Raw genomic sequence first — 17,537 nt, 5'->3', positions numbered from 1 at the left:
AGAGAGAGAGAGAGAGAGAGAGAGAGAGGGAGAGAGAGAGAGAGAGAGAGAGATTTTAGAAACTAGAAGTACATACACATACTTCCAGAAAGTTTGTTTGTTGGTTGGTTGGTCCTAGAAGATCCTACTAAGTGTGATGTCAGGGTCCATAAGCCAATCCAATGCAGCACTTACTGAGTGTTTAGCATGATGCTTGGGAGCAGGGCGCATATAGAAGTTTAAGCCATTTTCTTCTTTGTACAAAGACAGCCCCAAATGTTGTCTTTTGTTGTTTTCCAGGACAACCTTATTAAACATCTGTTGAAAGTAGTGTACCATTTCACTGGCCCACTGGAGAAAACATATTACCTGTAATGACAAAGGCACTACCTGGTCAATGCAGAAATTTTGTTAAATACGTAAAAGTCCAGAAACAGAGCAAACAGAACATTATCTTAACATCAAATGGGTCTGTTGCTCACATTTTTGTATTTGTTGTTGCAGTGGATTTTCAAAATTAAGTTTATTATCTGACCATTTTATCACGTGGATAATGTGTTCTGAGTATTCTCATTGCCATCTTCTCCATCTGTCTCCCACCTTGTCTCTGCAAGTCCCTTTCTCACACTTACGTATTTGAATTTCTTTAGAAACTCACTGAGCCTATCCAGAGCCATGCACATGCATAACTATGGACATGGAATGACCCATTGAAATCTTGTAGGCTTACCAGTGGGAACCCAAACAACTAAAAACAATGACACCTGTCAATAACCAATAGTTCCCCCGGGAGATTTAGGGTCCCAGATGCCCCATGTCCTTTCCCATGATTGACTGGTAACAGGACCAGTCTTGTACAGGCCCAGTGCACAAAACTTCATTTACTATGGATTCTTCATTGCAGTGGCTGTGTTGTACCTAAAAGGTAGAGGTTTGCAGTTTTTGTTCTTTATGTTCTGCCTGCTCCCCTAACGTTTCCTGAGTTTCTTGATGGGGTAGAATAAATGCCATATTTAGGGCTGAATATCTAACAGTCACCTGTTAGCATTGTGAGCAGCCATGAGTCTCCATTCACCACCATTAGCTATGAAGAGAAGCTTTTTGCTGTTGTTTTTTTGGACTTTTTTTTTCTTTTTTTTTTTTGGTACAGTCAAAACTGAGAGTAGCACTTGTCTATCTAAGGGTATAATCATAAATATTTAGAAGCAGTTTGATACCATAACATCTTACTAGAATAACACTGGTACATTCATCCCAATGGATTCTGGTCTCTCTAGCAATGAGTACCAAGGATGAACTCTCTTCTATGGAGGAGGCTTCCAATGCATTCAAAGAGTGGTTAGTTACCCCCAAACAGTTATGCCAATATTGCACAATTGGGCACATTTTCTCTGACAGGTTGGTACAGAACACAAGAACCACGATTGAATGAAAGTGTCAATAGGTTTTTCTGCCAGAACCCTGTACAACACCTTTGCACATACTATATGCTAGACAGCCGTGCCTTTAAAGTCCACCCTCTGTAGGTGGGTTCTGTATCTGTGATTTCAACTAATAGCAAGTCAAAAATACATGATTTTTTTCTCTTGTGCTTATGCAAACTTTTTTTTATCTATTCTATTTTCACATCTATTATTTTCTAAGCAATATAATATGATAACTATTCATATAGAATTTGCATTACATTTGATATAAGGAAACAAAAGGGTTTAAAATAAATGGGAGTGTGTGTATAAGTTATGTGCACATAATGTGACAGTGTGTGTGAGGGACTTAAACATCTACAAGTTTTGATATTCAAAGGGTCAAAGAACTAGTCACCTGTGGACACTGAGGGTTAGCTGTAGAAGACAATATGGGTTTTCTACACAGCATTGATATCTTGGTTTTAAATTATTATAGTTACATAAATATACATTTATGAAATGGTATTCTGTCTCAGGTGACTCCAAAGCAGAGACTGCTCTAAACGAACATTGCAAAACTGACATCTGACTCTGAAGTACCTGAATTCATCAACTGCTCTAGTGAAAGGAAACCTTGGTCACAGAGCATTGGGGGAGAGTAGGGGAACCAAGGACACAGGAAGAACTTGACGTTCCTGTCAGATCTTTGACATTGGGTAAGAAATCCTTTGGTCACAAATACAGCCTACTTTTTAATGTGTGGTATTTATTGCTTTTTAATTCCACATCTGACATGTCTGAGTCACTTTGTACATGGTATTAGGGAGGGATTTAGTCTCCATTTCCTGGTTAGATATCTTGCATGGCAGACATTATCCACTGCACACTTTCCCCAGGAGATCCGCGTGGTGTATCTACCAAAGCTGTTGTCTTGTGTGTGCACATGGACCTGCCCTAAAGCCTTCTGTTCTGAACAGTACATACCATTACAGTAGCATTCCCTTATATACAGGTGTGGTTTATGTGTCCAGTTACACACACTTAACTATGGTTTAACAAATATTATGGGTTGTCTTCATTCTTTTAAGGGACAGACCAGATTCCTATAATATTTATTCTATTATGTTGTTAACATTGTTAAGCTTCATTACCAGTTATCATTTTTAATATCTTACTATGCCTAACTTCTGTGTGTGTGTAGGGAAAAGGACACTATAAATATATATGTATATATATGTTCAGGATTCCAGCAGTTTCAGATATGCACTGGGGGGCCTTGGTAAGCATACCCTGAGGATAAGGGGAGGGGCTATTGTATCACCATGTGTTTATTACTATACCATGGTGTAAGAAATCTGCTGTACAAGGGTTCTCTTCTTTTTAAAATTGACTCAATTACTCCCAAATATTCTTCCACACAAAAATTAAATATAACCTGTTGAATTAAAAACACACTTGGAATTTTTATCACACTTACATTTGATTTTTAGATTAACACGGGCAGGATTTTTATCTTGATATTCCACAACAAGGCATGGGGAGTCTCCTCATTATGTGATAAAAATCTCTGGATTTTTAAAGTTTAATAATCAGTACAATACTGTATTTTTCAGTGTTATAAAGTATAAGCATTCTCATACATTTCAGATAAATTTTAGCTCTTTATAGTAAACTATGCATTCCCACTCACTCACATACTCACTCATACACACATACATACACACACGTGTATCCACATTGACACATACACACTGTGACACCTTTCACCACCAAATTTCTCAAATATGTCACTTTATAATTTATTCTATATTCCTACCAAAAATTAATGAGAGTTCCAGTCATCTTAATACCTTGGCATAATCCATCCCAACATATAAAGATGTAATTACCACCCAGGCTGTGTATATTGGCATCTTGTCATGATTTTTTTCTTTTCTTTCTTTTTTAAAAATTAGATATTTTCTTTATTTACATTTCAAGTGATATCTCCTCTCCTGTTTTCCCCTCTGAAAAAAAACAAAAAACAAAAAACAAAATCCCTGTTCCCTCCCCACTCCCCATGCTCACCAGTCCACCCTCTCCCACATCCTGGCCCATGATTTTTATTTTCATACTCCTGATAACTAATGACAGAAGACATTTTAAGTGTGTTCACTGACCACTTGCATGTCTCCTGTTGCATAAAACTCTGAGTCCAATGCCTATGCTTTTAATTTGGATGGCTATTTTTACCAAAGGTAGCATCCAAGTGGCACCTAGTTCTTCTCAGCTCTTTATGCCAATGCTTTCTACTGATTGCCAGTATGGAGGAAGACATGGATCTCACTTTTTAAAAAGTGTGCTCCTTTTTTTCTGAAATTGGTTTAAAGATATGTATCTTGATCTTTGCTTTTCAGGACTTTCACTTGAGACACAAGTTTGTATTTATTGTGAGGACTTTCTTAAATCCTCTTCAATCTTTAGCGGGTGATTCTCACAGTTTAGGACTACTTTGTCTCAATTGCAAACTAAAACTACTGATTTATCTAATGTTCTATCACTTTTGCTTGAACAGTGTGTCTTGGTTAGGCTTTTCATTGACATGAAGAGACACCATGTCCAAGGCAACTCTTATAAAGGACAACATTTAATTGGGCTGGCTTACAGTTTCAGGGATTCAGTCTATTATCATCACGGCAGGAAGCATGGCAGCCGGCAGGCAGGCAGACATGGTGTTAGAGGAGCCAAGAGATCTACATCTTGATCTGAAGGCACCCTGAAGGGGACTGTCTTCTCCAGGCAGCCAGGAAGAGGCTGTCTTCCACACTGTGTGGAGCCTGAGCACAGGAGGAGACTTCAAAGCCTATTCTCACAGTGATACCCTTCCTCTAACAAGGCCACACCTCCCGATATTGCCACTTCCCATAGGTCTACTGTATGGCTGCATTTTGTCTGTGCATAAGCTGGTGCTATAGCTTGTCTATTGTCTTCCTTTTCACACGCCTCCATTGCCTATTTTCTTGGGTGCTATATGTGTACAGGTATACATAGAAAACAGAGAATCATGTCATCTCTCGCCTTGTGTTTTTCAGACAAGATCTCTCACTGGCCTGGAATTCTCCAAGTAGTGTAGGCTAGCTGACCAGTGATTCCCAAGATTCACCTGCCTCTGCCTTTTTAGCACTGGGATTACAAGCATGCCATCACAGTTGGTGGGTCTGTGTGTGTCTGTGTGTATGTGTAAGTATCTGAGTGTGTGTATATGTATGTGTTTATGAGTGATTGTGTATGTGTGTGCACATGTGTGTATGTATGTGTGTATGTGTGTATCTGTGTGTCTGAGTGTGTGCGTATATATGTGTATGTATGTATGTGTGTTTGTGAGTGGGTGTGTGTTATGTATGTGTATGTATGTATGTATGTATGTGTATGTTTGTAAGTGTCTGAGTGTGTGTATCCATATGTGTTTTTGAGTATATGTGTGTATATGTGTATATGTATGTATGTGCATGTATGTATATATGCATGTGTGAGTGAGTGTGTGTGTGTGTGTGTGTGTATGTGTGTCTGTGTTCTGGGAACCAATTCTAGATTTTCTGGGTTCTCAAGCAAGCACTTACTATGAGGAACCATCTCCCAGCCCCCACTGCTCTTTTGACTGGTGTGACATATTTTCTGTCACTTCAACCTCATCTTTCACTTATCCCAACTTTCTCTGTGGTGGTTGCTTGTTTCAAGCATTCTCTCATAGGGCAAAGAATACTAACTTGTCTCTGCTAACTCCAGCCTTTAAGCTGCTATTGCTTTACAAGTCTGGCCCATTTACATTGACCGACTTCTATTGTAGTAAGAATAATTTTTGCCATCCAATTTCCTGTTTATTTGGATTTATCCTCCTTTTCTTCTTTTCATTTTGTTTCCTTAGAAAGACTAAGTTTTCTTTGGTGTGTTTCAATGCTAAGCATCCTGGTTTTATCCTCATGAGTTTGGCTTTTATTTAGAACTTTGTGTTTATTTAACTCATATTGATCCTTTAATTGAACAGTGTCTTTGCCTGTGTGTTAACCAACAAGCACTTGAGCAGGTTGTCATCTCCCTTTAGACCTCTCCTAATAAGTTGTCTCAAATTCTAGCTATGAGTTGTCATAAACTGGGATCGTAATTCATCTCTCAGAGTCATTAACTTATCATCCCTGAGTGTGCCCTGAAGACACAATGATTGGGGAAGGAGCTGGCAAGGGCTGTTTCGGGAAAACCCAAGGAAGAAGTGAATGGTATAGTCTAGATATCTCTATCTCCCCATCCCTTCATCCCTGCCTCCAGTCACCTGTCTTCCAGAAAGGCACAAGGAATTCTGAACATTTTTAATGTGGTTGAAATCCAACATAACCAAAGTTCTCAACACAACCAGGGTCACTACAACTGGGGTTTTCCCACTTTAGAAAAAGTACCTGGAATTTACACTTCCTTTCAGCTTCTGTGATTTCTCTAGGGTTGATTCTGTGGAGAAAGCCAGCTGCAGATTCATTGTAAATACAGCCATTGGATGGTAGGGCATGGTTCCCTTGGTGAAGAAGTGCTTATGTGAACAATCTTGTTGCGCTCTGTAGCAACAATGAGAAATTGCTTGGACAACTAACTCAAGGGATGAGGAGAACAGGAGATAGGAATGGACAGACGTTGAACTTTTCTTCAAAACCCTAGGGGAAGCTGGGTAAGCATGAATAAAAATGGATATGTATGTATGGTCTCCTGATGTTTTACAACCACAAAGACAGGGTGCTCAAGCCCATGGTCTTGAACATTAGGATAAGTCTGTTGTGATCATATGCTAGGTAGGGACCATGGATACTGTCAGCTTGACACAAACTTAGCCTCACATGGGAAGAGGGAACCTCAATTGAGGAATTGCCTCCATCAGGTTGGCCTTTGAGGGTGTCTGTGATGTAGTTTCTTGGTTGATTGACAATTGATTCAAGAAGACTCAGGGCATCGATGGTTCATGTCCTCTATGAGCTGGTGGGTCAGGAATATAAAAAAAAGGCAGGAGAAGTATTTCTCCAGGGTTCTGCTTCAGCTTTTGTTTAAGACTAATGTTGACATTTCATATTTATTATGTTTCCTTTACATTGGTCTCAAATGTATTCAATTTAAATTATCTACTAACTCAATCCCCCTTTCTCTAATACATGTGCATATTTAACATTCTAAAATATTTTACTTAGTTAGCCGAAACTTTTTTCCTATACCACTGGATGCTCTTATCTGGAGATGTCTTTGATACAATAAGATTAAATTTATAATTTTGAAATTCTTGCACAGGAAGGATAATTGCTTTGTCTCAAATGACAGGCCCAGAGTCTGAACTCAGCTAATCTTACTCAATATCCCGCACACTACTGAGACTAAAGAATCTTGTTAGAATCACTAATTTACACCATGTCACAGAGAAGCTCTTGGTAAGTAGTGGGCATCTTTTGGTCTCACACAGAAAGCTTCTTAGAATAGTACAGACTAACCAGCACCATGAAAATATCAGGGCTTTCTCCTCTGTTCTACTCAGCTTTGGGGGCAGGTCAATTGGCTGCTTCTCACTCTATGCTGCTGTATGTCTTACAGTCAGAGTGACCACATGTTGATTATTCTCTAAGTCTAGAAGGCACAGTTGTAGCTACTGATCCTAGAGCAAACAAAACTCCTGACCAAAGAATGTAGAATGGTTTCAGAAACCTGATTGCTATTGCTCCTCCCATGACTAGTCTGGGCATTGCTGTCCTGTGAAAATGTCTTTAAAGTGACGTCTCATATAGAGACAAAATGTGAGGCCATTGCCCCATGGGCTTCGTGGCTCTTAGCCAAGACATAGTCTTCCATTAGCATTAGGAATGTATTTTCTAAGAGTCCCGGGACCTGGTAATTAGACAGCCAAAGGCAAAATTCTCCCCCTCAAAATCCCATTACCACAGGGGCCAGGGTTTGTTCATCAGGAGGCCATTGATCTTTTGGTCCCAGAGTGGGTAATGCTCAGATGTGTCCACCAGCAGACTGTATCACTAAGAAATTAAACCCTAGAGACCCCAAGGGCAAAGGTTAATGTAATGTGCTGGCACTTGGAGCTTGATCCAAGGGTTATATGAAATGAGAGCAAATCGGGGAGGGGAAGGATGGAGGGAGGGGTGAACAAAAGGAATGAGGGAGGGAGAGAGGAAGGAAAGGAGAGGGAGAGAGGGAAAGAGGGGGAGGAGAGGGAGAGAGGGAGGGAAGAAGGAGAGAGAGAGGAGAGGGGAGGGGAAGGGAGAGGGAAGGAGCAGAATGTGGGGGAGAGATTCAGCCAAACACCCAATTCTCAAGTCTGTCTGGTCCTGACTCCTATCTCACTATGTAGTAAACAAGTGTCTTTGACAAGGAATCTTTGGAAATGAAAACTAAAGGATCCAAAAGAGAGGTGAGAATAGTTGTAACTCCAAGGCCCAGAGAGGACCATGCCTTGCTAGATTTTACAGCCGTGGTGGCAAGGTTGTAAAGAACTCCATGTTTTACTCTTCAAGTTGTGGGAATCCCCAGATGCCCTGACATGGGCATGCACTGTGCTGTGTGACAGATTAGCAACTTCCCTCTATAATGGCTCTGGGAAAGCAGGGCCCTCTGCTAGGGCAACGGCATGGAAGACAATGGGTCTCAAGGCTCTGCGGTTTGCTACTGTACATTGAATGCCCTCAATCTGACAACAATTAACAACAACAACAAACAGTGAAATCCAAAAGCCTTAGAGTGGAGATGTGACCAACACATCACAAATGGAGAACTCCACCTCTCACTGTACGTGACAGGTCACTATCAAAACTAAAATGAGCCAAAGAACTGAATATGAAATTACCCTCAGGATATGTGTGTTGATGAATTGTAAGGTATCACATCATACAAATGCAAATATATTTAAGCCTGAAAAATCCAAAACATGAACTACTTCTTGTCACAAACATTTTGAATAGAGGATCCTCGGGCTCTATTGACATGGTTTTGCATTCCATTGCCCTCTGGATGAGTGTCTAAGTCAGGGTTTCTATTCCTGCATAAACATCATGACCAAGAAGCAAGTTGGGGAGGAAAGGGTTTATTTGGCTTACTTCCACATGGCTGTTTATTACAAAGGAAGTGATGACTGGAACTCAAGCAGGTCAGGAAGCAGGAGCTGACGCAGATGCCATGGAGAGATGTTCTTTACTGGCTTGCTTTCCCTGGCTTGCTCAGCCTGCTCTCTTATAGAACCCAAGACTTCCAGCCCAGGGATGGCACCACACACAATGAGCCTTCCCACCTTGATTGCTAATTGAGAAAATGCCCCACAGCTGGATCTCTTAGAGGAGCTTCCCCAACTGAAACTCCCTTCTCTGTGATAACTTCAGCCTGTGTCAAGTTGACACACAAAACCAGCCAGTACAATTGACCCCTTGTCAACTTGACACACAAACACATTACTATTAAGCCTCACCCCTTACTTTCTTATTCATCCCCAAGGTCTAAAGTACCACAGTCTTTACATATTAAAAGTTCAATCCATTTAAAATATCTTATATCTTTTAAAATTCAAAGTCTCAACTTTGGGCTCCACTAAAATACTTTCTTCCTTCAAGAGGGAAAAATATCAGAGCATAGTTACAGTCCAAAGCAAAACCAATGTCTGGGATCCAATTCACAATCTTCTGGGCTCCTCTAAGGGCTTTGGTCACTTCTCCAGCTCTGCCCTTTGTAGCACACATCTTGTCTTCTAGGCTTCAGTTGCCTGTACTCCACTGTTGCTGCAGTTCTTGGTGGTCATTGCATGGTATTGGCATTCCCAAAACACTGCTGTAACTAGGCTTCACCAATAGCCTCTCATAGACTGTCTTCATGATGCCAAGCCTCAACTCTTTTGCATGACACCTTCAGTCCTGGGCCATCAATTGCAAACCGAGGCTGCCCCTTCACCAATGGCCTTCCATGGCCTCTCACTGTGCCGAGCCTCAGCTGCTCTTCATGACCCCTTCATGCCTTTAAAACCAGTACCACCTGGGTGACTCTTACACATTACCAAGTCCTGCTGCAGCACAAGGTACAATTTTGGCTATCTCTGGAACACAGCCTCTTTGTGCTCTCAGAAAACACTTCCCAGAAGATGTCACCTCAGTGATGCTGGTTTCTTCTTAATCACCACTAATTTCTTAGCTCCAGATAACCAGCATCAATAGTCGCAGTAATGCAAAGTTTTTACTTTAGTAGTTCTGGTATCTTGTTAATCACAGCTGATACTTCAGCCCCAGCTAACCAAAACCACAGAATCTTCACAATCAAAACAACACAGCCCTGATAAGAGTCTTTAATCTTCCCTCTGAAATTTCACAAGCCAGGCCTCCATCTCTGTACTGTTCTCAACAGGATCTTCCAAGCTCCTACAGAACACCCCACAGAGCTCTTAACAACCAGTGGCTCTTCTAGCTCAAAATTCCAAACTCCTTCCACAGTCCTCCCCAAAACATGGTCAGGTTGTCACAGGAATACCCCACTATGCTGGTACCAATTTATCTTAGTCAGGGTTTCTATTCCTGCACAAACATCATGACCAAGAAGCAAGTTGGGGAGGAATGGGCTTATTTGGCTTACTTCCACACTGCTGTTTATCACAAAGGAAGTCAGGACTGGAACTCAAGCAGGTCAGAAAGCAGGAGCTGATGCAGAGGCCATGGAGTGATGTTCCTTGCTGGCTTGCTTCTCCTGGCTTGCTCAGCCTGCTCTCTTATAGAACCCAAGACTTCCAGCCCAGGGATGGCACCACCCCCAATGAGCCATCCCACTTTGATCGCTAATTGAGAAAATGCCCCACAGCTGGATCTCTTAGAGGCACTTCCCCAACTGAAGCTCCCTTCTCTGTGATAACTTCAGCCTGTGTCAAGTTGACACACAAAACCAGCCAGTACAATGAGTCATGCCATTTCTAGATATTACTTACCACTATCCCCAGACTCCCTGAGACCACAGTCACCTCTTCTCCTTGGCACAATGGGAGGAGTGTGCTGAAGAAGCTGGAGGTGAGAAAGTGGGCACAGGTGTCCGGGAGAGAATCATCCATGAGTTAAAGGTAACTGAGGAGCACAGATTTGCCTGTATCTAATCAGTCCTGAGCAAAGAAGTAACTTTGTCCAATAAAACTGAGAACAGTTGGTTCATGTTATCTAAAAGAGCAACTCAATGGCTTGCTCAAGGGCCACCAAGTTACAGGGCGAGCTTCTAGGTGAGACCCAAGGACTCTAGACTTCTCCTTGGAGGGCACACAGCATGCTGTTTCTTTCTGGGTGGCTGGTAATACCTTTCTTTTACTCTCTTCCTCACACTTGTGTTTGGATGGTAAACTCCACTTTTGCAGGGCTCCAACATCTTCCTGGGGCTAAAGCAGAGGCTTCTGGCCCCATCCAGGGGCTTCTGATCCCCTAGATTTGGGGTAGGCCCCCAAATTTCTTTTCTAACAGTACTCAGGTTCCCAGTCTGTGGCTGGCTTAGTGGTCACACTATGAGAGGCACTGATCCTGTGTCAAGGACTAAATATTAGAGCATATGGTATTTACATGTAGTGTATGTGTGCATTCATGCGTGAATGTGAGAGTCAGAGATAGACAGAGATGGTGGAAGGGGTGTGTATGGGTTCATGCGTGCTTATGTGCATATAGATGAATGTGCCATATATGTGAATGAGTGTGGAGGCCAGAAATTAATATAAGGTGGATTTCCAATTGCTTGTCACCTTAGCTATCAAGATGGGATTTCTCTTCCTGAATTTGGAGCTCAGTTATTTGGCTGAGCCATCTGTCCTGTAATCTCCAGGTATCTGCCCATCACCGTATCCTCAGGGATTTTAGGGATGCATAGTCCTCTTTTCCCTTGGGTGTTTAAAAGATGAACTTAGGTCCTCAAGCCTGTGTGACAACTGCTTGACCAGCTGAACTCTTCTCCCAGTCCATCTGCAGGTGTTTCTTTCAGAAGCTGAAAATCCAGTTGAGGATCTTAGGATGGGGATGTCTTTGGGTGTAAACTAAGGAAAGCCCAGTAAAGGAATGGGGATTATAAGGGAATGCAGCTAGAATCCTGGGCCACTCCTATCCTGGTGGATGAAGGATGCTCCTGAGAGCATCACCTGTCCAACCCCTTGCACAGAAGGAGCCATCACAGTCTACCCCAAGCCAGGACTCTTGGGTGGGCAAGTGCTATCAGGATTTTGGTGGGTACTAACAGGGAATGGCACTCAGACCTTCTAGAAGCTTGTGTTTTATATGGGGAAATAAATAATATGGACAATCCTTTCAAAGCAATTCCAGTCAGATAATAGTAGATTTTGAAATAAGTTATCCCAATAAGATATTATTAATAATTATTTAATTAACACATTAATAGTTTGTGCTCAAACACTGTCACTTTCTGGAAGGAAAAAGTCGCCTTCCTTTGGCTCCAGAATCTCTTTCAAGAAACCCTCCATCAGGGTATGGAACATCGGCAGACAAAATTAGGACATAAAGGAAGAACCCTCCTATCCCATCTTCCTGTCCATACAACCACGGTTGCCACCCAGTGGCAGTGGCACCAGCAGCAGTGGTGGCAGCAGTAGCTGCAGTAATGCAACACAGACCACAGACTCTTATATGTGCTACATGCAGACATGTGTGAGTGAGCATGCACACAGACACAGACAGAGACACACAGACATACACAGTTACACAGACACATACACATAGACATAGAAACACATACAGAGACATAGACACACAGACACACACAGTTACACAAACATACACATACACACAGACACAGATATACAGACACACAGACACATACACACAGACATAGGCACAGAGACACACACATCATAGACACATACACACAGACATAGACACACAGACAGACACATGCATATACACAGGCACACAGACACATACCCACATACACACAGATACATACCCACAGACACACACAGACACACAGACACATACACATAGACACACAGACATAAACATACACATAGACACATTCATGCAACACATAAACACAGACACAGACACAGAGACAGATACACACAGACACAGACATATGTGTATAGACACACAGCCACAAACAGACACATAGACACACAACACAAATATACAGACACACACAGACACACAGATAATCAGACATAGACACATAGAAACACATAAAAACACACAAGAGACACATACACACAGACATAGACACAGACTGCACATGAGCACACATACACACAGACATACACACACACATGGAAATGAATCAATTTTCTTTTCTTGCACAATTGTGGCCAGAGTGCCCTAGGGAGTGGCCCATTCTTTTTCCTCTTCTTTGTCACTGGTGGTGACAGGAGCCTGTATACCAAGGTAGGTGAAAACGTGAGACTCTGTTGTTATACTGAACTCAGTTTGAGTCAATCCCTGCCTCTCACAGCTGTATGATCTATAAGCAAGTTTCAGTGCTCTTAACCTTAAATATTTCATCACTAGAGTAAAAAGAATAACTGTTTCCTCTGCACAGAAGTAAGAATTAAGTGTCTTGAGTTTCTTAAACATTCAATAAACATTAGTCCCTGAGATGACATTGCTCTCAGAACCCTTGTAAGACTTCAGTTATAATTCTGGCTCTGGAAGTGCCCAGCTCACAGAGTGAATGCAATCAGGCATAATCAGTAGGTGTCAGCAGGCTCTGACCCTCTAGAGAGTAGTGGAGTGAACCTTTCTCTGCCTTTCTCTGGATTGAGCTGTGTTTAATGCAAGCATAGTTGGACCCTCCAGAGTGGCTGTCCTCTTACAGTGAACACAGTTTCCCTAATGCAGAACTTGGTTCTGCCCCAAGACCCAGAGCATGTGGGTAGCATCCAGTGGCTTCATTATCTGTGGAAAAAGTTGCTGACGCCCTTCCCACTGCCACCTTCCTGGCAACAAACTAATCCCTTATTCATAACAAACACACTTTTGGTTTATGAATACATGTTATAGAATGCCTTACTGAATCAAATAAACATTTCACCGTCTTTGTAGACCATGAAATTACTCAATTTTTAATCTGCTTGCTATATTAAGAGAAGAGACTTCTAATTTAATAGGTTCCACAAAAGTAAGTAATTCATAAACATGTTTGTAAACTCTTTGAAGCCAGAAGAAAGGACATTTTTGGCTTGAGAAGAAGGCCATCCAGGTTCCATTATGGGGATTCAGGAATGTGAGGAGCCTGGCCCTCCCCAGCACACTGAGTCTGTAATTGGATTGCTTTCTAAAGGAAGGCTCTATCTGATGGATGTCTGCTCCTGCCCCTGAGTGAGTCTAGACAAATTCCTCACGCTTTTTGGCAAAACATCAGCTGAAGCCAAAATGTGCACCTGAAAGGAAATGTCCTTTATTCTCTCTCCCAGAGTGAAATCACACACTTTCTAAAGCAGTGCTCTGAAATCCAGGAGACAGTGATGTCACTTTCCATAGTGTCCAGCACAGAGTGAAGGTGTGCTCTGGTATCATCTGGGATTGCTGGGATCATATGGTATCAGGGGCACAAATGCTAGGATTGAAGTTACGGCTAATAGTGGAAGAAGGGTCGGGTGGCTTTTGTGTAGACATGGAGCTGGGAACACTAGCAATGAGCAGCTTGATGGCAGAGAGCTGTTCATACCGTGGATTACCAAGGTAATTTGATGTTTTGCTAACAGCATAATCCATAAATATGAAGGCTGCCTGTTGTGTTGGTCTATGTTCTGCTGCTCTAACAAGATGTCCCATTGCTAAAGGGATGGTCCACAAATAGGAAGGCCACCTGCTACATTGGTCTACTGTTCTGCTGCTATTAAGATGTCCCATTGTTAAAGGATTATTCATAAACATGAAGGCTACCTGTTGTGTTGGTCTACATTCACTGTTATAACAAGATGCCCCATTGCTAAAGAGATAATTCACAAATAAGAAGGTCACCTGCTGTGTGGTCTACTGCTCTGCTGCTATAACAAGATGCTGTTACAAGATGACCAGCACCTGGTCAGCCCTGGCTCCAAGAGGAAGAAGAGAAAATGGCTATGTGCAGAAGACATCAAGACTATGAGCCTTAGTCTTGATGGAACTAACCCAGTTCTTGGGGAACATGCTCACCCCTTTTGAAGATAGTTCCCACTCTCTAATCATCTTGCCACCTCACCACCTCACACTAGGGACTGAGGTTTTAGCACATGAACCACTGAGGCTCAGAATATCCAACCCATTAAGCTTACTTTAACTGACATCAGAGTGGAGTTTTGCTGACTTGAGCAGAGCACTTAGAATCACCCCAAAAGTTGTTGAGCTCCCCCTTCAATGCTACATCTGTTTCTCTAAGTTTCCCCTATATCTGCCATCTATCAAAAAAATGCCTTAAGCTTTGGTGATATTTGGTAAGTGTTCTTTTGTGTCTGAACTATATTACTTGGCATGTGTTTTGGATATTTATTCATAACACACCACAAGGGCTTACAGGAAGTTGCCATTTAAGGCCCATTCATCTAGAAAAGTGCAGCTTTGTAGTGCAGCCTTGTAATCAGATAGAAAATGAGCCCAATTATAAAGAGGACCTTTCTCAAACACCAGCATACAGCGGGCTCTCATTTACAGTGCTCACCTTTAAGACAAATATTTCTCTTATATTTTTGAGATTGTAAGTACATCATTTTCCCTTCCCTCCCTCCCTCCAAGCTGTCCTCCTTAATCTCTTCAAATCCATACCCTCTGTTTTCATTAATTGTTTCTTTGAAATATATAGACATGGATTTGTGTTTCTAAAACCACACTGATTAGTTTTTCTACTGTGGCAGACGATTCTTTTAAGTGTGGGCTTTGTATAAAAATATGCCATTACTGGAAAAGTATGGATTTTACAACAATGTGCTTCAATGTGGACAGAAAGAACAGGGTGAAGGGCAAGAAGCAGGTGGGTTAGGATTGTGGGTCAGTCTTCTGGGTCCTAGTTCCAGGAGTGATTTCTATCCTTAAAGGAAGCTGGTAACCACAGGCATGGTCAAGCAGACCATGAAATTATTGAAAATATGCATTTTTTGATTTGGTCAATTTATTGTGTGACACAATCTATCATTAAGTCATGGAGAAGATCTGAGTTTTGACACTCCCCCCCCACACACACTGGGCACTGGGTGCTTACATACATCCTTTCATTTGATCAGCACCCTGGTTCTGCACAAGAGAAATTTCCATTGTTTTAGATGAGGAAATTGAGGTTCTAAGAGCTTAATTAAAAGATTAGTAACCCTAACTCTGAGGAATGTTTGTACCTTACTGTCATCTTGACTAGGTGATGGATGGTGGGGCATCTACCACATGAAATATTGTGAAATCAACTGAGCAAAAACCAGACAATGATCTAGCAACTTAGGTGTAGGATGAGAATTATATTACTATAATGAAAAACAAAATATTTTACTAGGATTTGTGCATATTTAAAATTAAATATACTCTGGGATCAGAGGGAGAAAATTAATGTAAAAAGGGTGAGTTCACAAACCGTCATGAGCTGACATAACGCAGCTCATGAATGAAGGCTGCTTAACTTGTACATGAACTTCACTCATAAGAGGAGCAGTGGAGAGGAATAGGGATCCAAAGAAATGGCCACTGAGTCTAGTAGGGTTGCCTGTATGACTGGCAGAGGGAGGTTGTTTATTGGAGCATGAAGCGGCTTAGCAGTGTTTACGCCATTGAAGAGAGTGAGACTGGAGAAAGAAGTCACCATTCGCCAGTCTCCAGTCACCATTGGTCTCCAGTCACCACTAACTGTCCATCAGCCCTCAGGGAGAGGTGGAGTCTCAGGAGTTCTCTTTCCTTTCAAGATGAAATGTTGATGAACCTATTCTCATGTACACCCTATTCAAATTCACTGAGCCTTTCTCTCTCTCTCTCTCTCTCTCTCTCTCTTTTTCTCTCTGTCCCTTTCTCTGTTGATATCTCTCTGCCTCTCTCTTTTACACACAGACACATAAACAAACATGCACACACATGCATAAGCACACATGTGTACACATGTACACACACAAGCACACACATGCACAAGCATACATATATACACACATGCACACAGATGCATAAGGAAATACATTCACATGCGCACATGCACACATAGACACATACATGTACAAACACATTCACGCACACATACATATGCACACTAATGCACAAACACACATGCACACATACATACACATAGATGCACAAACAGACACGTAGACACATGCAAAAACACATGCATGCATATGCACACATATGCACACTAATGTAATGAACAAACATACATGTATACTAATGCACAAAACACATGTGCATATGCATGCACACATGTATGCACAAGCATACATGCAGACACATGCACACTAATGCACAATCACATGCACACACACATACATCTGCACTACACACACACAGTAAGAAGAAGGCTACAAAGAAGAACAGAGTCATCAAGAGGAGGAAGGGTGAGAGAAGATAAAGGGGATGAAAAGGGTTAGAACTCATTATATCCATGAATGAACCTTTCAAAGAACAAGACATCTTTTAAAAGTGCTAAAACCATATGGCAGACTGTAATGGTCCAATCAGCAGCATTCACGGGCTTTGGTTGGATGCAGCTCTGGGCAACTGCAGGTTAACAGGTGTTCCTGAATAAGGCAAGGCAGGCTACTTCATGCAGTCCAATCGCAGTGGTTTGAAGGTCCAAGCTACATGTCCTGTACATTCTGACTGGGGCACAGTCTTCCCTGTATGAAGCACTCCAGGGCCCAGGCTGCACAAATGCCACACAGAGGGAAAGAAACATCAGGTACATCGAACACTGGCTTTTTAATTATCCATGTAGGACTCATATCTGTACCTTCCTGTCATCCAAGTGAGCAGAGCAGCCTTGTAGGCTGCCCTACCCAGAGAGTGCTCAGAGAGGAGACAGACAGGTCTGCTGGTTAGCACTCGTGAACCCTGACTACTGCCTCCCTTCTGAAAACCTCCCCTCCCATTTTTTTCTGACTAGTAAACTTCTCAATTATTTTTTTATTAGATATTTTATTTACATGTAAATTTCTCCTTTCCCAGTTTCCCCTCCAAAAAAACAAAGAAACAAATAAAAACA

Source organism: Mastomys coucha, unplaced genomic scaffold (assembly GCF_008632895.1).
Source record: "Mastomys coucha isolate ucsf_1 unplaced genomic scaffold, UCSF_Mcou_1 pScaffold14, whole genome shotgun sequence".
NCBI lineage: Eukaryota > Metazoa > Chordata > Mammalia > Rodentia > Muridae > Mastomys > Mastomys coucha.
This window is presented reverse-complemented; position numbering follows the sequence as displayed.